The 23,328-nt window shown below is 35.8% G+C and overlaps 1 protein-coding gene across 6 annotated transcripts in view; it reads right to left on the reverse strand.

Moving 5' to 3' along the window:
• The window catches only part of LOC309807115 (uncharacterized protein), a 155,773-nt gene that overhangs the window by 30,294 nt on the left and 102,151 nt on the right, over window positions 1–23,328 (reverse strand). The window lies entirely within an intron of this gene.

The following is a 23,328-nucleotide window of genomic DNA, read 5'->3' on the forward strand; positions in this document are numbered from 1 at the left end:
AATTTATTTGCAAAGACTTGAAACAATTTCTATTTTATTTGTTATGGGCAAATACAGTATAATAAAATTTCCAAATATTAAAAAAATTAGAAGACACATGAAATCTCAAAATGGGGAAATGTTAGAGCCACGTTTAGGAAGAAAATGTACTAATATTATTGGAGGAGAGAATTCAGGAATTGGAAGATAACACTAATGAGTTTGGAAGGTATAAGACTGTGGAAAAGTTTGAATGGTGGGCTTCATGCCACAGGAAATAGGGAGTGATTCAAAGTTCTATAAAGATTGTGCTCACTTCAGCAGCACATATACAAAGTTTTATAAGATTAATCTGAAAGTGGTAGGCAGTTTGGAGTATGTGATGGAGTGATGTCAAAGAAAAATTGCACCAGATGGTTAAGCAGGCAAGGAGTACTTTACTCAAGATGATTCTGTAATAGGGGAGAGAGACTGAACTCCGTTCTGCTGAAACAAAAGGCATGGAAGTTTTTAGATGCCAGGATGAGCTGTAGGAAAAATAGTAGAGGATGCTGGGGAAGAGGTTGGTCAATATAATTAGACCATCTCTGTTTGCTTTGGCTCTTATCAAAGTTAGGCTCCTATACTCCCCACAGAGACTGGGAAGTAAGGGCAATACCTTTCTTGAAGGTTATATTTCAAAGAGCTGACTCCCAGGTCCTTGAGAAAGACATTTCTGGGTTGGAAAATTATCAAGTGACTAGGAGAAAATTTACATCTCAAAGGGGCAGAGAAAGAATTTATAATTTCAAGTTTCTTAAAGTAAATGTTTTCAGAAAAGGGAGGTTAGGGGCCTATGGTAAAGAAAAATCCTGTCTGAAGTTTAGCCAAACTGAGGGACACATTAAGGCCATCTTGATCAGTAGTTAAAAATAGCATTACCTTCAGGAAGGTTATTTTATAAAGAAAAGCAATGCTTTAGGAACTTTCTCAGAAGAATCAAAAGTAACTGTCTGCTAGTTAGATACAGGTCAGGAATAATGAGAAAGGGCAGTTACAAAGTAAACTCAACTAATGTTCTCTGTGTTGTAGCTTTAATAAAGATGAAATAAGTAGAAAAAAAATAATCCATTGGTACACGGTGAGAGCCAATTGGATGGACTGCCCAATTAGAAATACTTCTTTATTTTCTAGTCATTATCAGTCAAGGATTAACAAACCTACTTGTATTAGATATACTTGTGTCTAGGGATTGAGAAATATCAATTATTTAAACTTAATCACTACTTTATTTCTGTGAGATTTTTAAAAATATACTTTGGGGAAAAGTAATGGAAGAGTGATATAGCACTAAAACATTGAAGTGAATGACATAATAAGATCCTATCTTTCTCAATTTAAGGAGAAAAAAAGGGAGGGCAAAAGAAATGGGCAGAAAGTAAGTTTACCTACCAGTCATTGTGTCAAGTGTTTTCATATATTTATCTAATTTAATACTCACAAAACAATGAGACATAAGGAAGATATTTATCCCATTCCATAGATGAAACTCTATTTACAAAGTAATATATCAACCATTTGTAGAGCTGACCCTTGAATTTAAGGCCTTAAGTCTGTGGAAATGCAAGAGCCAAACCCTGCTAATACAAGGTGCTTAGAAGAGGTAGACTTCAGTGAGCAGGAAAATCAGAGCATGCGTGAACTGATGACAAGTTCTGCTGATCTAGTAGCTTTGTGAGATTTGTCTAGATTCAAAGGCCCTTGCTCTACTAAACCATCAAATTAGAGGTGGTCTCCTTCTGAAACAACCAATATTTGCAGAGCTATTCAGACTTTGGGTCATGGTATTTTTTCAAGGATTAACTATTATCACTGGCTTTTCAAATTTTAACTTTAGAAAGTCCTTGCTTTTGTTGGAAGCAATGTTAAATTTTGATGCAATTGTTTGCAGGGATGAAACTTGGTCGCCCTCTGGAGGCTATTCTCAGGTCCGACTAGCATACCTTAATTTTGAGAAAGAAGTCAGGTCTTAACAATTTAACAACTCATTTTAAATGTGTGGAACTTATGTACATACATTATACTTTTTTAGAAGTTACAAAACATTGAGTTCAAAATGCTCAAAATATTTTAAAATGCTGAATTAAACGATTTATGGCATAGCATGTTTTGAATTCCTGTTCTCCCTTTGGAAATGGAGATGGTCATCATTCTCCTTTTATCATGCAATATCTATACTGGGACTAAAACCGTTATTTTTTCCTCCCCTATTATAGGAACACATGGGCAATTAGTTCTATAAAATGAATAATAAAACATATGACACAATACTATACACTCAATTACTACCAAGATCTTTCATTTTAAGCTTTAAAAAAAAAATCTCTAAATTTCCAATTAAAAAAATTTTTTTTCTTTCTCTCAGAGATAAAACATCAGAGCTTACAAGAACCCTTAAAAACAGAATGGCTCAAAGGATAAAAATGTTTTGCTCCCTAGTTCATTCTTGTTCAGTTTTCTTGTAGAAGGTGTATTATACCAGTTAGTGTAAATTATACAAGCAAAGTTCTTGCCATATATTGGTGACAGCCTTTCTACATAAAGTAAGCAGTTAAGGGGCTTCCCTGGTGGCGCAGTGGTTAAGAATCCACCTGCCAATGCAGGGGACACGGGTTCCAGCCCTGGTTCCCGAAGATCCCACATGCCGCGGAGCAACTAAGCCCATGTGCTGCAACTACTGAGCCTGAGCTCTAGAGCCCATGCGCCACAACTACTGAAGCCCGCGCACCTAGAGCCCATGCTCCGCAACGAGAAGCCACCGTGATGAGAAGCCCGCACACTGCAACAAAGAGTAGCCCCCACTCTCCGCAACTAGAGAAAGCTCGCGTGCAGCAACGAAGACCCAACACAGAGCCAAAAATAATAAATAAATACATTTTTTTAAAAAAGTAAGCAGTTATGAGCTGCTATAAACCTACTGTTTCTTTACTTGATTTAAATGAATTTAATTCTTTAAATAACTGAGCAAGTAGAGAATTTAGACTCAGCCATTATTAGAGGTACCTTATACAACCAAAGTGGTATAAAAACCCTGTAACATGAAAGTGTTGTGGAGGTCCTTCTGGTCTTCTGAGACCGGGACACCTGTACCTTTATGTCCCATTTATAAATGTTCCTCTATAATGTTTGGGATGCTGAAATATTTGATGAGATAGATACCTCATGCTTATTACATGCCTTCCCTATATCTCTCTCAACTACATCCCTCTAATGAGTTGGTGCAGCTCCAAGGCTCTATCCAGTAACAAGGTAGTGTCAGGCAGTGCTTGTTGTACTCACTGGCTTTTAATCCTCCAACTGCCTTGTAATCTCCTCCTTCACACCTTGAGGCTTAGAAATGGCATATTTCCTGAGGAAGAGGTTTCTAGGGAGTCCTGTATACTTGCTTGAAATGGGGACAGGAGGATGGAGGAACAGAAGCGAAGATATACGGAAGATGAACGGATTTTTTTTAATATAAATTTTTCTGCCATAAAAACTATAGGTACCAAGCAAAGCAATCAGGGAAATATATATTCATGCATTAATTTACCACTTACAACGATGAGTAGATAGAGGATATTAGATAGATTAAGGAAGTATCTAGGAGGTAAAATGGATAAGATTGATAATGGATAGGATATAGTGGCTGATGCGAGAGGTTGAACTCAAGGATTATTGTTAGGTGCCTGGTTTATACAACTGGGTGAATGGTGTCACTATACACTAAGACAAATGAAAATGAAGGAGGAGAGATTAGGCAGTTTAGGGAGACCGTGAGTATTTAGCTTTATGTATATTTTAAATGAACAGATTTAGATGTTAAATAGGCAACTGGATTTACAGAATTCAGATTAGAGGTCTCAGGTACACAAATGTCCAAAGTTTATGGAGTTGGTAACTGAAGCTGTGTGTTTCTGTGAAATCATATTATGAGTTCCAGAGTGAGAGGACATAATGGCCTAAAACTGAATTTTGAAGAATTTCAACATTTAATGTCTGAGGAGAAGCATACGTACCTGCAAAGAAGATAGAGAATGAACTGCCGCAGAGATTAGAAGAAAACCAGAGGAGTTTTTGGGTCAAGGAAAATCAAGTCTCAAAGACAGAAGCAAATCCTACTTACAGGTCAAGTAACTAGGAAATAAAATTTTCACGTCGCATCCATGGATTTGGAAATAGCTTATGAAGTACCTTTTTATTGGAGTAATAAAAGATGGATTCTATTGGGAGTGGGTTGAAGCATGAGAAGGAAGTCATAAAGTGAAGATATCAAATATAGAGAAACATTTTTAAACAGCTTTATGGAGGTATAACTGATGCACAAAAAATGGCACATGCTTAATGTATATTATTTGATGAGTTTGGACATATGCATAAACCCATGAGACAATTAACACAATCAAGGTAATAGACATATCTGTCCCCTCCAAAAGCTTCCTTGTGTCCCATTTTTTCTGTGTGTGGTAAGAACACTTAACATGAAATTGACCCTCTTAACTAATTTTAAGTGCTTAACATTATTGTTAACTACAGACACTATTTGTACAGCAGATTTCTCGAATTTATTCATCTTGTATAACTGAAAATTCATACCTGTTGAACAACAGCTCCCCATTTCTCCCTTTCCCCAGCCCCTGGCAACCAACATTCTATTCTCTGCTTCCATGAGTCTGATTATTTTAGATACCTCATATAAATGGAATTATGCAGTATTTGTCCTTCTGTGACTGGCTTATTTACTTAGCGTATTGTCCTCCAGGTTCATCCCTGTTGCCACAATGGTAGAACCCCCTTCTTCTTTTTTTTTTTTTTTTTTTTCTTTTTGCGGTATGCGGGCCTCTCACTGTTGTGGCCTCTCCCGTTGCGGAGCACAGGCTCCGGATGCGCAGGCCCAGCGGCCATGGCTCACGGGCCCAGCTGCTCCGCGGCATATGGGATCCTCCCAGACCGGGGCACGAACCCGTATCCCCTGCATCGGCAGGCGGACTCTCAACCACTGCGCCACCAGGGAGGCCCCCCTTCTTCTTTTAAAGTTGAAAATATTCCATTGTAAATATATACTACATGCTTTGAACCATTCATCTGTTGATGAACATTCTGGGAAAAGCTTCTTGACACTGATCTTGGCAATGATTTATTGGCTATGACACCAAAAGCACAGACCACAGAAGCAAAAATAGACAAGTAGAACTACATCAAAATAAAAAGCTCCTGCACAGCAAAGGAAACAACCAACAGAATGGAAAGGTAACCAATGGAATGGGAGAAAATATTTGCAAATCATATATCTGGTAAGGGGTAAATATCCAAAATTTATAAGGAATTCCCACAACTAAGTAGCAAATAAACCAAATAACTCCATCAAGAAATGGGCAAAGAACTTGAATATACATTTTCCAAAGAACACATATGAACGGCCAAAATGTATATGAAAAGGTACTCAGCATCGCTCATCATCAGGGCAATGCAAATCAAAATCACAAAGAGATATCACCTCACACCTGTTAGGATGCTTAGTTTCAAAAATATAAAGGTAACAAGTACTGGGGAGAATATGGAGAAATTGGATCTCTTGTACACTGTTGGTGGGAATACAAAATGGTATAGAGTCACTATGGAAAACAGTATGGAGGCTTCTCGAAAAATTAAAAATAGAACTATCATATGATTTAGCAATCCCACTTCTGAATGGATATATGTATATATATATGTATATATATGTGTGTGTGTGTGTATATATATATGTATAAGAGAACTGAAATCAGGATCTCAAAAAGATTGCACTCTCATGTTCATTGAAGCATTATTCACAATTGCCAAGATATAGAAAAACATTTTCAAGAATTATTTTAAAAACTGTGCCTTTGAAGAAGAGATAGTGTGGTAATTAGTAACAGAAGTCAGGTGGAGAAAGGTGAGTTTGGTTTTGCTTTTCTTTTTTGCTTTACTCTTCTTTATTATTTTTCCCAATTTGGAAGATTTTAGAATGTTTAAAAAAGATAGTGGAAAAGATCCAGATTAGAGAAGGTATTGAACAAAATAAGGATCCTTAGAGAGTGCAAGGTGATGCAATCCAAATCAGGAGTAAGGGAATTGGGTTTAGTAGGAATAGAGTTTCTGTTCTGTTAAATTACCAAAGGAGATAAAGATGGCAGCAGATGTAGTAACTCTATTATGTTAATTAACAGGAAAGTTCTCCTCATGTTTTTTCTTTTCTTTTCTGTGAATTAAAAGAGATTATCTCCTGATATTATAGCAAATGGTGGGGACATGCCATTTAAGAATAGTGCAATAGCTGAATCACTTCGTTATACAGCAGAAACTAACACAACATTGTAACGCAATTATACTCCAATAAAGATTAAAAAAAAAAAAAGAATAGTGCAGAAAGAGAGAACAAAGTGTAAAGAGTGGGAAATGATGGGTCCAGATTAATGTAGCAGAATTAAAGGGCAATATTAAAGGACCTTTTAGGTTAGTGATCATGAATTTATAAAGCAAACAATCTAAACTATTATACACTTTACTTGGGAAGACTTTGAAAGCTGGAGATCAAGAAAAGAGAAAGCAATGGTTTGGGTTGATCCAGCATAATTAAAAGACACTGGAACAGGGCTAGGGACAAACACACTATTAGATAATGGACATTGGAATGTAAGAGAGTAAGGGGAGATACAAAGGCAGTATCAGGAGAAAGCAAGGGAGTAAACAGACTTGCGTCAAAGTACTATCATAGTGGTGGGGTATTTGAACAAGTGAACTGGAATGTGAGAAGTTATTGTAAAGGGATGGCATATTTGTGTGAATAATTTTGAAAGACTATTTCTTTTTCCAGCTCTGATTTTTATTTTAGAGGACTGACTCCTGAAAACTCGGTTTCCCAGGATTCACTGACAACTAGCTTCCAATTAATTTTGAGTAAAGGAAGGACTGGTGAGAGTTTGGAGGAAGGGGATAGGGGAGAACCCAGAATGCCCTCTTTCTTTGAGTTGTACATACAACTGAGGCTTCGTCTCCCTCATGCGTCCAATTCCTGCTCAAGGGCTTCTCCCTCCATGTTCCCAGCACCCACCAGCAGTCTCTACATTCATTCCAGTTCTGCTTAGGGGATTCAGTCTTTCCAAACTCTAGGTTGCCTTCCTATTTCATTTGACTCCAGCTTTTATAACTTTTGAAACAAGCTCCTTTTATTAAAATCTACTTTCTAAACTTCCTGAAGCAGATTTCCTGTCCTGCATGAGTAATCCCAGGAAAAAGATGCTCAAGATGGGACTCTGGAATAAAGTTTTGAGCTTGAATGTAGTAGTGACTCCATTGCCAATGCAAAGACAAGTGCTTCTTCCGAGTAGTGGAAACAATAAATAAATTACCGACAATATTTGCTTTGAACATATTGCCAGTTGAAGACAATACTTTTACATCTCAAGCGGCAGCTGATTTTGTCTATTACAGCAGTAATACCTACAAGCACCACGGGGACCATTAGCTGCTTCTTATAGCACCAGAGAGCTTACAAATGTTTACACTTAATGTTAAAAGGTGTTAGGTGTTTAAACTCTCAGATCGAGGCATGGGAAGACACAGAGAGCCACACTGAGGGCCTTAAAATTTTCTCATGTCTTAGAGCCACACAGCAGACATGGCTGAGGATCAAGTTTCAAATCTAAAAGTGTGGGTTGCAGAATTAAAATGCAAGTTCAACGTACATTTGTGCTAAGCCTCACAGATTAATATCAGGACGTTGATCAGGAAGAGTTGGGTATTAAGATAAGGATATATTGAGTATTTAGGATAAGTGCAGGTAGGCAGACTCAGATTCATATGAAAATTTTTAACCCAAATCTTCCTGTGGTTTCCTCGCCAAAGGAAGCCACCCTTCTTCCTCCCCATTTGAGGAAACTAACCTTCCCTTACTTAACATCTCTCTAAAGACCTTATCTAAATAGGTTAGTTTTCAAGGAAATTTCTACTTTTCTCAAGACCCACCCACATCAGCACTTATTGCATCCTAATAACTACAGCCAGATTCTACCAGGCCCCAGTAGGCAAGTATAATGTCCACCCTGGTAGGAGTTAGCATATACATCAAAAGAAATGCTATATCCTGCTAACGTGTATCAGCAGAAACCTGTAGAATGTGTGTGTGGCATATGTTTTTTTTGGGTTTTTTTGTTTGTTTTTTTGCGGTACGTGGGCCTCTCACTGTTGTGGCCTCTCCCGTTGCGGAGCACAGGCTCCGGACACGCAGGCTCAGCGGCCATGACTCACGGGCCCAGCCACTCCGCGGCATGTGGGATCTTACCGGACCGGGGCACGAACCCGTGTCCCCTGCATCGGCAGGCGGACTCTCAACCACTGCGCCACCAGGGAAGCCCCCCCGTGCCTTTTAACAGGAACATTGGGTTACAAAGTAGCAGAGGTTAAGTGGTAGCATTTAATATGAGAAACAAGGTGAGTGCAATTATCATAAAGGTCAGCAGGGCAGAGTGGCAGTATTTTGACCCAAAGTGACTTCCAGCAGTAACAGATTGATCACATTTACACTGGGAATTACATTGATGAGCAGGCTTGACCTGTATAAATGAAAATAAAATTCAAGCACAATGAGCAGAAACCTGCATTGATTTTCCAGGAATGAAAATTACAGCCTCGCCCAGACCTAACCCAGAGACCAGGTGGTACAACAGCTCCAGGAACTTTGCTGCAACATTGTCAGAAGGACAGAGTGTGATCATGTTTTTCCTCCAGGTCCACCTCGAAGGGGTTTACAATGTCCAGGGGGAATGTTTAGAAGGAAAAGTGGAAAACTCAGAATTTTTCAGAGATTATTAAGATAAACTTACACACCTGAGGTTCCAAAACATCACTGTGGTCTTCAGGTCATAATAGGGCTTATGGAAGCCATGTGATAATTGGAATTTTGACACAAGCTCACCTCACTAGAAGTCTTGTGCAGTGACCTACACTGTATTTCCCCATATCTGAATGTATTTTTGGAGTACACATACTTGGAAAATGACAGAACTCTCAACCAAGGTCAGTGCTATTAAGAACGGCTACTGCCTGACATCCATTAGGATAGCTATTATTAAAACAATAATAAGTAACAAGTATTCGCATGGATGTGTAGAAATCTGAACCCTTCTACATTGCAGTTCCTCAAAAAATTAAACAGAACTACCATACGATCTAGCTATTCTACTTCAGAGTATATATCCAAAGGAATTAAAAGCAGGGACTTGAACAGATGTTTGTAATTTCACGTTCTTAGCAGCATTATTCACAATAGCCAAAAGATGGAAACAACCTAAATGTCCATCAACAGAGGAATGGATAAACAAAATGTAGTATATACATACAATGGAATATTAATGACCCTTCAAAGGTAAAAAATTCTGACACACACTACGATACGGATGAACTTTGAAGACATTATGCTAAATGAAATAAGCCAGAACCGAAAACACAAATACTGTGATTCCAGTCATATGAGGTACTAGAGTAGTCAAATTTATATAGACAGATAATAGAATGGTGATTGCCAGGGTCTGGGTGCAGTGATGAATGGAGAGGTGTTGTTTCATGGGTACAGAGTTTCAGTTTGGGAAGATGAAAAAAGCCCTGGAGATGAATGGTAATGATGGTTGCACAACAACGTGAATGGACTTAATGCCACTAAATGGTACACCTAAACATGGTTAAGATGGTCACTTTTATGTCATGCATATTTTGCCACAACTGGAAAAAAATACATAGGAAGGGCCAAGTGGAAGCTCCTGGAACTGTCCCTACATGAAAACGATACCAAAAAATAGCAATAGCACATTATCTGGGGAATTGGCAGAGACTAAAATAACCATGCGGATGGGAATCTCCATCACCTGCCCCATTTAAATAATCTGTTTGGCCTGTAAAAAAGGCAAGTAAGTCATGGACAATGATTGTTGATTATCATAAGGTAATGAGGTACTAATTCTAATCAAAGCTGCTGGATTTTATGGGCCTTTTTTCCCGGAACAAATCAAAACATCTCTAACTCCTGATACACAGCTATTCATCTGGCGAATAGTTGTCTCCACATCAAACAGCAAAGGTAATGGAGCAGTTCACTTCTATCTGACAGAGACAGAAGTACACTCAAACTTTGTCTTACTTGAGTGCTATGCCAAGTCTCCCGATGTCTATAATATTATAGTCCATAGGGAGATTAGTCATCTGGATATCACCAAAGCATTATGATAGTCCATTGTATTGATGAGTTTATGGTGATTGGACATGAGAAAAAGTAGGAGGAACTCAAGTTGTGTCAGTAAGATACACAGATGTCAGAGTGGGAAATAAACTCCATGAAAATTTAGGATGTCAAATATATCACAGCCTAAGTATGATAATGCACACAAACAGAAACCAACCTCCAGAAAGCACTGAAAATCATGTTGATTTGTTTTAAAGATGCAGGCAGCACACAGCTAGGATTCCGAAAGATTTGTTACACACTCCCTTTCCTAAATCCCATTCCTGATAGTGACTGCTCTTTCCTTTTACCTCTTCTCTCCTGTCCTCACCCTTCCTTTATTGTTCCCTATCCTTCTTACCCCTCTGCCCTCTTTCATTCTTCCTCATAGAGAACAACCTGGGCTATTATTTGTATTCTTTACATTCTTTATATCTCTCTCCCGTCCACCCCCCACCTCAACAAAGGCCTTGTACCAATTAAGAAAGTAAACATTTCAAGTCTTCAGAGTATTGAGAGGAGAAAGGTTATGGGGAAATAGCAAATCCTGACAATTTAAATATTCTCTATATATCACATAAGTATATTTATCGTAAATAAATTCATACATGCAATAATAGTACAAATAGAAAATATTCACAAGCTACCAGACTGCCAAATTCTGCATGAGATACAAAATCACATACCTATACTATCTGCTTTTCAATTTATAATTAAAACCATGTTACCTCAGAATTTTAAAAATAGCATTTGGATAATTATAAAAAAAATTATAACTACATTAAAATTTTAAATTTCTGCACTTTTAAAGACACCATTAGAAAATGAAAGGGCAAGCCACAGATTCGAGAAAATATTCATGAGATATAGATATAGATATATACATAACATAGACTGGCATCCAGGATATGTAAGATGATCTTACAACTCAATAGTGAAGTAGTATTTGGGGGAAATACTACTTCAGAATTATAAGAAACAAATATTTGTGTTTAAGCCACCCAGCCTATAGTATTTTTTATTGAGATATAGTTGAAATATAACATTATGTAAGTGCAAGGTGTACACTTGTTGGTTTGATACATTTGTATATTGCAGTATGATTACCACCAGTAGCATTAGCTAACACCTCTATCATGTCATGCAATTATCATTTCTTTTTTGTGGTGAGAATAATTATGATCTAGTCTCTTAGCAACTTTGAAGTTTATAGTACAGTATTGTTGACTGTAATCACTATGTTGTGCATTAAATCTCCAGGGCTTATTTATCTATCAATACCAGTTGCAAGTTTATATCATTTGACCAACATTTTTCCAATTTCCCCACTCCCAGCCCCTGGACCACCATTCTACTCTTTGCTTTTATGACTTTGGCTTTTTTAGATTCCATATATAAGTGATATAAGACAGAAAAAGACAGTCTATGGTATTTTTGTCATAGCAGACCAAACAAAGGAGTATTTGGGAGATGCCATATCATGTAAGCTTTTTAGTCAATGGTGAGAAATATTGATTTTATTCAATTACAGTAGGATAGTGCAATGCAGAGTTGGGTTTGGAGGCTTAAACATGGGAGAAAAATGATCTAATTTATTTTTTTAAGATTATCTATTGGGGGGGGTCTTTCCTGGTGGCGCAGTGGTTGAGAGTCCGCCTGCCGATGCAGGGGACACGGGTTCATCCACCGGTCTGGGAAGATCCCACATGCCGCGGAGCGGCTGGGCCCACGAGCCATGGCCACTGAGCCTGCGCATCCGGAGCCTGTGCTCCGCAACAGGAGAGGCCACAGCAGTGAGAGGCCCGCGTACGGCAAAAAAAAAAAAAAAAAAAAAAAAAAGATTATCTATGGGGAGTTTCCTATAGACAAGTAAACAAGGATTCAAGAAGAAACTTTAGAAGGCCCTCTTTAAGAGTCTAGGTAAAGGATAGCAGATTAAAGTGGTAAAAATAGAAAAACATTAACTAGCAATTAACTGAGAAATAGATTTTCAGGAACTAACCCCCACACATTTAGATAATTTATCTGAACTATGCTATTTGAAAATATAGCTTCTTAGGATGCATCATATCTCTGAAGGAAACGCTAAAATACCAATGGATTGATAGTCCAAGCAATGAAGATTTACTGAGTGTGTGTGTGTGTGTGTGTGTGTGTGTGTGTGTGTTCCTCAACTGTCCTAGGTTCAAGGAAAGGCAAATAGAAATAAAACCTTCATGTTGGAATACTGTCCCACAGTGAGTAAAGGTATCATGTACTTTTAAAATTGTATCTATTTAAACAAAGCCTAATATAATGGGAAAAATAAACTAGACCTGGAATCAAAAGACCTGAGTTTGAATCGCAGCTTGATTAATTAACAGAATATTAAGTTCGGGCAAGTTGTCCACATTTGATCAATTTCAGGTTCCTTATTTACAAAATGGTAGGCTGGATGGAGTGATCACTAGGCTCCCTTCTTGCATGAGATTTTGTTATTCTACAACACCATATTGGTATTCTCATTAAAGTGAATTTCAAGTGTTTGGTCAAGAAGAGGCTCGGGCTTCCCTGGTGGTGCAGTGGTTGAGAATCTGCCTACTAATGCAGGGGACACGGGTTAGAGCCCTGGTCTGGGAGGATCCCACATGCCGCGGAGCAACTAGGCCCGTGAGCCACAACTACTGAGCCTGCGCATCTGGAGCCTGTGCTCCGCAATGAGAGGGCGCGATAGTGAGAGGCCCGCGCACCACGATGAAGAGTGGCCCCCGCTTGCCACAACTAGAGAAAGCCCTTGCACAGAAACAAAGACCTGACACAGCAAAAATAAATAAATAAATTACTAAACTCCTACCCCCAACATCTTAAAAAAAAAAAAAAAAAGAAGAGGCTCATTTACTTCTTTTATTTCAAATTTAATAATAATGTAAGCCCTCATCCCATCAGGCAAAGAAGAAACTCTACCATTTGTCATCATTCAAGAATCCATTTCTTTCGTTAGGTCACATGAACATTCTAGAGGCTTAAAATAACCCTAGAAAGTGTGGTAGAGGCTCTGTATTTGGGCCTTAAACAAAAGATACATCTTGTTGAACTTTCATGGTGGCTTTAAATCTGCTGACTCTACTGCTTCACTGATAAACTGGAATAACAGGAAAGTTGGTGCCTGAACCCACATTACTTGCATGAAGTGCATAACCACTGTTTCTGAAATCTTTCTGTATCTCTGGAGACATGCCCTATTTTCACACTGCCATAGTGAATGTTTAAGTTTTCTGCTACATGAAGATATGTCCCTCTCTCCAGCCTCGGGGACATCTATCCCTCTTCCTTTGGAGTCTCAATGGCTCTCCTCTGTTTCCTCTCTCTCTCTCTCACCTAACATTATTCTTTCAAAGTATTTGTGCTTTTCAAAGAACAAAGGAAAATCGGTCAATTCCAGGAAACACCAGCTTTTCACCCTAACACAAATCTCCCCTGAAGTAATTAACAGCAAATGTTAACTACCATCTTGAAGTGGTGGTAATAGAGTTATTGGGGAAAACAAACACAAATTAAAGCTTCAATAAATTATACTGCCATAACTACAAAGAATTAGCTCTTCAAGAAAACAGATTTATATATGGACAAAATCCTTGTTTTGGAGCCTCCTCACCAAATAGCCTTAGTCTTTAGGGGAACAATCAATGATCTGAAATCTATCGCTCACCAAGCATACTTTGAAAAGTTCATTCTACTATACAGCTCATTAGATCGAACTTGCAATAAATCTTAACAGACTCAGAGAAGAAAATGTTTACTTAAAGTGGTAAATTTTTCAAAACTTCACGTGGAGCCTGACGGGTATTTCCAAAGATCTGATTCCTGCATTTCGCTTCAGATCATCCCCAATCATTAGAGAGATCTCTATCCAAAAGGTATGTGAATATTCTATGTTCATGTTGCCATATCTGACTACATATATATTCTTATTTAACACACACAAAAACTCATGTAAACACTGTCGCTCGCTCTCTCACATACACACACAAACCCATCCCTTCAGTTCATATATTTGTAAACCTACATACTCTTTTTGTAACTGCAATTTATTTTTTAAATTCACATTATGTTATTATGATCCACCCATGTTAATACACACAAAAACATTTCATTCAATTTACCTATTGTATAATATTACTTTTGAGAACAAACCATAATTTATTTATTACCTTTAAGAAGGGAATTTAGGTAACATCCACCTTATTATAAACAGCACTACATTAAGATTCCAATGCACATAGCTTCTAATGTAGATAAATAAGAATTTCCTTAATGATAGAGAGGCTGACCTTTCTTTTATAAGTTTCGTGGCCACCCAGATTTATTCTTTTGTGTTTTTATTTGTCCATTTGTCTATACTGCTGTGGAAATGTTTCAATATGAATGTCATATAATCTGTTCAGCTTTTCTTCATCCTTTGTGATTCTTTAAATGTTGTGTTTAAGAAACCTTTCCCTAACCTGATTTCATAAAGCTATATCCATATTTTGCTCTTAAAGTATTCATGTTTTTTCTTTCATATTTAATTTTTGATTTCAACTGGAATTTATTTTCTCATTTCTTTAAGATAGGGGTCTAATCCTTTGTCCATATGAATTTCCAATAATCTCAACACCACTTATTAAAAGGTTCATCCTTTCTCCACAAATCTGTAGTGTTACCACATTAGTCTTTTTTTTAATCTATCTATGTTCCTGGGCCCTATATTCTGTTCAATTTTGTTTGTCTATACCTTTGCTGTGCCAGTACCACACTGTTTTAATTAATATGACTTTAAATGTTTATATCAGGTAGCACAGGTTGCCCTTTCTTCATGTTTCTTAATGTTTTCATATCTTCTTCAAAATTTTTTGGCTACTTTCAACTCCCTACTTATACGTAATGGTCACCTTGGCTAAGACATGGTAACCAGACATTTGGTCAAACATTATTCATGATATTTGTGTGAAGAATTTTTTTAGATGAGATTAACATTTCACCCAATCAGTTGAAAGTCTTAATAGAGAAAAGACTGACGTCCCCTCAAAAAGAGGGAATTCTGCCAGCAGACTGCCTTTGGACTCACACTGAAATATCAGCTCTTCCCTGGGTCTCCAGCCTGTTGCCCTGCCCTGCAGATTTTTTGCACATACACATCTCCTATTGGCTCTGCTTCTGTTTCTCTGGAGAACTCTGCCTAATACACTTCTCTCCCATATAAACTTTAGATTTAGCTTGTCATGGCTTATGAAAATATCTATTGCAATTTTCATTGCGATAGCAATGCATACACAAGTTAGTGGCATGGTCAATTATAAGATATTGATTCATGTTTTCAAAGAATATTACAAAGTGTTCCATTTAATTTTTTACATCCTTTAAGAAAGCTTCATTTTCTCCATGAATATTTGACTCACGTTATTATAGTTATTCTCAAATACCTGATATTTATTATTTTATTGTGAATGATATTTTTACTTAATAGTAAAAGTATTAATGGAATAGTATTTACTAATAGTAGTACATTTTCTTACTGGTTGTTGCTAATATTTTAAATTCTTATTGGTTTTTGTACGTCAGTCTTGTATCCAGCAAGTTCAGAGATTACAGATTTTCTTGTATTTTGTATGCAGACATTTTCCACCTCTTTTTTGTTTTCAAATATATTTTCCACTGGCTTTTGCTTCTGTACATATAAATTAATCTTGTGTTAATATTTTATTTGGAATAGTTTTATTGATTTCTATAAATGGATGTGTTATATATTTTATTTATTTATTTGTTTTGGTTTGGCTATTGTATATTGAAAAAGTGAGTATACCCTCTTGTTTCACTCTCTGAAAAATTTTATATAAGATAAAGGTTAATTTGATCCCTGAAGGATCTGCAAAGTCACTTTAAAAATGTCTGGTCCTGGTGTTTTTGTTTGCTGATTTGTAGACATTTGACCAGACTAAAATGTAAAAGTTGTTAGTATACTATGTTTCTCTATTTCCTCTTAAGACAATTTTGCTAATTTTATTTTTTAATTCAATTTTTTATAAATTTTCATATTAATGGCATAATACTCTTTACTTTATTCCTATAATTAGTAAAACTCCAAATATATGTAAATAAAACCCCTTTTCTTTCATAGTTTTGTTTGTGCCTTCCTCTTCTATGAACATATAAAAATACCATTCTTTATATTTTCAAAGAAACAAAATTGAAGTTTACTGATCCTCTCTATTGTCTATTTAGGTCCCATTTTTTACTGACATATAATTCACATACCATAGAATTCACCTATTTATGTATTTCAGTGATTTTGAGTATATTCTCATATAAGTGCAACCATCATTACAGTCAATTTTGAACATTTTCATCACTTCAAAAAACAAATCTAATATTCTTTAGGCATCACCTCCCTATATTCCCACCCTACTTACCACAAGCTCTAAGCAACCACTAATCTATCTTCTGTCTCTGTAGATTTCACTATTCTGGACATTTCATAGAAAGAGAATCATACAATATAACGTCTTTTGTGACTGACTTTTTTACTTAGCATAATATTTTGAAGGTTCATCTAGGTGATAGCATGCATCAGTATTTCATTCCTTTTTATAGCGAAGTAATATTTCATTGTATGGACATACCAATTCTGTTCATCCATTTATCAGTTGATGGACATTTTGGCTGTTTCCACTTGTTTGCTACTATGAAAAATGTTGCTATAAACATTCTTGTTCAATTGGTGTGAACATATGTTTTCATTTCTCTTGGGTATACATCTAGGAGTAGAATTGCTGGGTCATATGGTAATTTCATGTTTAATTGTTGGAGGAACTGCTTAGATGGTTTTCAATTGAGTGACGCCATTTTACTGTCCTACCACTATTGTTTTAAATAGTGTGAAGTGTGAGTCCTCCTACAAATTGGAGATTATTGATACCCTCTATAGTTTGTTTTCTGTTTGTCCTACTTGTTTTATTAATTATCTCTTCTTCTATGGCACAATCTATTTAATTCTTATGTTGCAAACTTAATTAATTTCTAGTAAGTTTCCTTTCAAATATGTGTGTGTGTGTGTGTGTGTGTGACACAGATTACAAGTATTGATTTACAGGTTCCCAGCAAGGTTTGTTATAAAAATATTTATAAAAATAAAAATAGGGCCTCCCTGGTGGCGCAGTGGTTGAGAGTCCGCCTGCCGATGCAGGGGATACGGGTTCGTGCCCCGGTCTGGGAGGACCCCATATGCCGCGGAGCGGCTGGGCCCGTGAGCCATGGCCGCTGGGCCTGCGCATCCGGAGCCTGTGCTCCGCAACGGGAGAGGCCACAACAGTGAGAGGCCCGCGTACCGCAAAAAGAAAAAAAAAAAAAAATATTTTTATAAATATTTAGTAAATTCTGACAGAAATTGTCATTAAATAATAAAATAGAGCTTACAGTTTCAAACTTAATAGAGTCAAAGTAGACTGCTATAAATATTTCACGATTCCAGAAGAAAAAGAAAAATATGAAAGAATTTAGACAAGTAGGAAAAAAAGGAAGATTTAAACCAAATTAGTAACTACATTTAATGCAAATGGATTGGCTGCTCCAAATGAAAAGAAAATAAGTGTCAGATTGTATAAAATTACATGTAACTATGTGCTATCTTCAAGAGACATACCCAAAGGAAGTGGAAGAAGTAAATAATAAATGCAAGAGCAGAAATTAATGACATAGAAAATAAACAATACAAATTCAAAACCTAACATTTGGCTCTTTGAAAATACTAATAAAAATGGCTATCTACTTGAGAGTCTTCTCAAGACCAAAAAAGAAAAAAAAAAGATAGAAAGGATAAGAAGCCAGTATCAGAAAGGTAAAAGGGTCATATATCACATACATGTTACAGACTTTACAAAGGAAAAAATGAACAAAGTGTTTTCAAATAAATTTTAAATTTTATAAAAATTACAGTCCCCTAGAAAAATATAATATCAAAATAGATTCAAACAGAAATAGAAATTTATACATACATTTATACATTACAGACACTGAATCAGCACTCACTACTCTCACCATGAAGAAAGCTGAAATCCAAGATTTTTCACTAGTGTGTTCTAAAGAAAGGAAGAATTCCAGTAGTACACAAACTCTTTGAGAATAGAAAGAGGGAACACTATTCAACTACTTTTTAATATTTTCTTCATTTCAAGACAGGAAAGGGCAGTATAAGAAAGCATAATTAGAGGTGACCTTACCCAGGAAAACAGATGATAAATATAATATAAGCAAACTGAGTCCAACATAAGCTAATTTCATGACAGACAACCAAAATTATTTTACACAACAAAATTAATAAAATTAAACATACAAAAAAATTAAATCAAAAGTTTCTTATAATTTCAGCAGTCATGTATGATTTTACAAAAACCTGCAGCTAATCTTATCAGAGTAGAAACAAACTTTCTTAAATGAAAATTAGCTATCTACCATAGAGTAACATTATAGATACAGGTGAGATGATTAAAGATTTAAAGATCAGGAAGAAGACAAGGATGCCCTCTGTCACCACTCTATTCAGTACTGTACTTGAGAGTTTAGCCAGTGGGGAAAGTCAAGAAAAAGAACTAAAATGTCTAAGGATTAGAAAAGAAAACACACAACTTGTTCTATTTATATATGATATTGTTGTGTACAGAGAAAATACAAAATAATGTACAGGAAATTGCTAGGATTTGTAAGAGAGCTTAAGATTTCTAGATAAAAATCAATAAAAATAAATTGTGTTTTTATATAATAGCATCAAACAGAAAGTGATAGTAAAAAGAAAGAAATCCTTTTAGATAGCACCAAAAAGCTGAAGTAGCAATAAATCCAATAAGATATACAAAGCCTTTACAGACAACATTATAATAGTTTTTCAAAGACCTTGAAGAAATCAGAAATGAATAGAGATATATTTTGTGTTTATAAGTTGGATATCTTAATAGTGAAAAGATGTTAAGTCTCTAAAAATTAAGTTATAGGGTAAGCAAAATCTAAGTGAAAATGCCAAAGATTTTGTTTTGGACCTGAAAAACTTCTTTAAAAATTTATACAGATTACAAAAGCCCACCACACACTTGAAGAATAATATAAATGTGGGAAAACTTGTTCTACTGAATATTTAGTGTTCTTATAAAGCTATAGTAACAAAGAGGGTGCAGTTTTGATATAGAGACAAACAAATGAACCAAAAGAAGACTTAATAGAGACACAGAAAAACAAACCAAAACATATATTATTAAAACAAAATCATATGTATATATATGTACACACACACACACATACATATGGCACCTCTGTATAACAGAGGTACCACAGCACCTCAACAAAGACATAACAAACTTTTCAATTAAAAAATGCTGAGCACTAGGGTATCCATAAAGAAAAAATAATTAAAATTGTATCATATTGTAAACAAAATTATTTCCAGATGGATTAATGATCTATATGTGAAATGGTACCAAACATATTTTAAAAGACAATATAGGAGGCTATCTTTAAGCCACAAAGTAGAAAGATGGAAAAAAGTATAAGCTTTAAAGGAAAAGATTGATGTATTTACCCACATTAAATTAAGAAATATTTTCCAACAAAAGAAAACACAAAGGTAGTTAAAAGAGAGGTCATGCCACAGAGCTTGAAAAGATCATTGCAACATATAAAACCAATAGAGAGACTACTATTCAAAATATGAAAAGAACTTAAAAAGAATAAAGCTGGAGGTATCTCACGCCCTGACTTCAGACTCTAGTACAGACCTACAGTAAACCAAACAGTATGGTACTGACACCAAAACAGACATATGGAACAGAATAGAGAGACCAGAAATAAACCTATATACACTTATGGTCAATTAATCTAAGACAAAGGAGGCAAGAATGTTCAATAGGAAAAAGGTCTCTTCAATAAGTGGTGCTGGGAAAACTGGACAGCTACTTGTGAAACAATTAAATTAGAACACTTTCTCACATCATATACAAAAATAAATTCAAAATGGATTAAAGACCTAAATACAAGATCAGAAACCATAAAACTCCTTGAAGAAAACATAGGCAAAACACTCTGACATAAATAATAGCAATATTATTTTGGATCTGTCTCCTAAGACAAAGGAAACCAAAGCAAAAATAAACAAATGGGACCTAAATAAACTTAAAAGCTTTTGCACTGAAAAGGAAACCACTGACAACATGAAAAGACAACCTACTAAATGGCAGAAAATATTTGCAAATGATTTGACCTATAAGGGATTAATATCTAAAATATATGAACATCTCATAAAACTCAATATTAAAAAAACAATTAAAAATGGGCAGAAGACCTGAATAGACATGTTTCCAAAGAATACATACAGGTGGCCAATAGGCACATGAAAAGATGCACATCACTAATCAACAAAGAAATACAAATCAAAACCACAATGAGATATCACTTCATACCTGTCAGAATGGCTATCATCAAAAAGACTACAAATAACAAATGTTGGCAAGGATGTGGAGAAAAGGGAACCCTAGTACACTGTTGGTAGGAATATGAATTGGTGCAGCCACTATGGAAAACAGTATGAAGGTTTCTCAAAAACTAAAATTAGAACTACCATAAGATCCAGCAATTCCACTCCTGGGTATATATCCAAAGAAAACGAAAATACTAATCCAAAAAGATGAACGCACCCAATGTTCACAGCAGCATTATGTACATTATTTACAATAGCCAAGATATGGAAGAAACCTAAGTGCCTGCTAACAGCCAAATGAATAAATAACATGTGGTATGATACACACACACGCACACACACACACACACACAGAGAAATATTACTCAGCCATGAAAAAGAAAGAAATCCTGTCATTTGCAACAACATGGATGGACATGGAGGGTATTATGATTAGTGAAATAAGTCAGACAGAGAAAGACAAATACTGTATGTTATCATTTATATGTGGAATCTAAAAAATAAAATGAATGAATATAACAAAACTGAAATAGACTCACAGTTATAGAGAACAGACTAGTGGTTACCAGTGGGGAAAGAGAAGGAGGAAGGGGCAAGATAGGGGTAGGGGATAAAGAGGTATAAAATGTGTAAAATAAATCAGCTACAAAGATATATTTACAGTTCAGGAAATATGGCCAATATTTTATAATAACTTTAAATGGAGTATAATCTGTAAAAATATTGAATCACTATGTTCTACATCTGAAAGTAATATAATATTGTAAATCAACTATACTTCAATTAAAAAATGAAATAAACTCTTAAAAGCAAGAATAAAAAGGCAAATAACCCAATAGAAAAGTAGGCCAAAAATTCAATAGACCCTTCAAAAAACAGCAAATCCCAAAAGCCAATAACTATATTTAAAACTGTAAAATATTTATATTTTCACTAGTAATCATGAAAACTAAAATTCACACCATAATGAGGTACCACTACACACAGATTAGATAGGAAATATTAAAATAAATGATAACAACTAATGTCAAGGAATTTAAATATGAGTCACCACCACTGTTGGAAGTGTAAGTTGATTTGACCACTTGTCATTATCTTGTGGTTTAAGGACATATTTTCTCTGTGACTCAGCATCTCATTCCTGAAACTTCCCTGTAACCCAGTAGTTCACTCCCTAGAGAAACGTGTTCTCCTGTGTACTAGGATACATATATAAACATGTATCTTGTTCAGCATTGTTCATGACAGCCATAAATAGAAAACAACACAAATATCTATCAACAGTATTACAGGAATGTGCACATAAGTAATAAATCTACAAAGAAAAACAATGAATGGGTTAACATAAAAGTTAGGTAAGTGGTTATTGTTTGTGCTATGGGAGGGTTTTGTGATGATGCAAGGCATGGAGGGGATTCTTGGTTGTTGCCAATGTTCCATTTCTTGACCCGTGTGATTGTAACAATTGTTACTGCTTCATAATTTTCATTAAATGTACATAGAGTCTATAGATTTTCCATCCAAACTCACAAAGAGAAACAGCTATTGTGCTTACTACCTAGGGAGTTAAGTACACAGGAATGATGCTACAGATGAATACTTATGTCTCCACAGCGATGCTTGCTGGCCACAAAAGCTAAAGCAGCAGGATAACTGCCTTTCCTTATTTTCAAATTCCAAGTCTCACATAAATGCACTGAGTTTGTGGAATTTCTTTTATATAAAGATCCCAAGCTGAAAGAGGGTTTGGGATTTTTTTTTCTTAACTTCTAACCTCTGCCTTAGGAAGGTATACTAGAAAATGCAGTAGCCCCCTTATCCTCAGGGTATACATTCCAAGACCCCAGTGGTTGCATGAAACAGCAGATAGCACCGAATCCTATATATACTGTGTTTTTTTCCTATACTTACATACCTATGATAAAATTTATAAGATAGGCACAGTAAGAGGTTAACAATAACGAATAATAAAATGTAAAAATTATAGCAATATACTATAATAAAAGTTATGTGAATGTGGTCCCTTCCTCTCTCAAAATATCTTATTGTACAAATTTCATGCCTTTTCCATCTTAACTAAGCACTTATCATGCACTGTGGCCATAACTTTTGCAATTTGAGGTGTGACCGCAAAACTAGCATGAATTTATTTTTCCTTCTTCACAATTTCACATACAGAAGGTTCATTCTTACCATAGATCTTAGCAACCTCAGCAAATGATTTTTTCTTTCCTTATTAAACCAAGAACTTTCACCTTTTCACCTAAAGAAACTACTTTACAGCTTCTCTTTGGCATATCCAAATTGCCAGCATCACTCCTCTTTTGCTTTGGGGCCATTATTAAGTAAAATAAGGGTGACTTGGACACAAGCACTGTGATACTGAGAGTCAGTTCTATAACCAAGATGGCTACTAAGTGACTAAGGGGTGAGATACGCCAGACAAAGGGATGGTCCATACCCCGGTGGGTGGATGGATGATACAAGATTTCATCACACTACTCAGAAATTTATGAATTGTTTATTTCTGGAAGTTTCTATTTAATATTTTTGGACTTCAGTTGACCGTGGGTAACTGAAACAGTAGAAAATGAAACCTCGAATAAAGGGAAATGAC

The sequence above is a fragment of the Mesoplodon mirus genome (assembly GCF_964341445.2).
Source record: "Mesoplodon mirus genome assembly, chromosome: 7".
NCBI lineage: Eukaryota > Metazoa > Chordata > Mammalia > Artiodactyla > Ziphiidae > Mesoplodon > Mesoplodon mirus.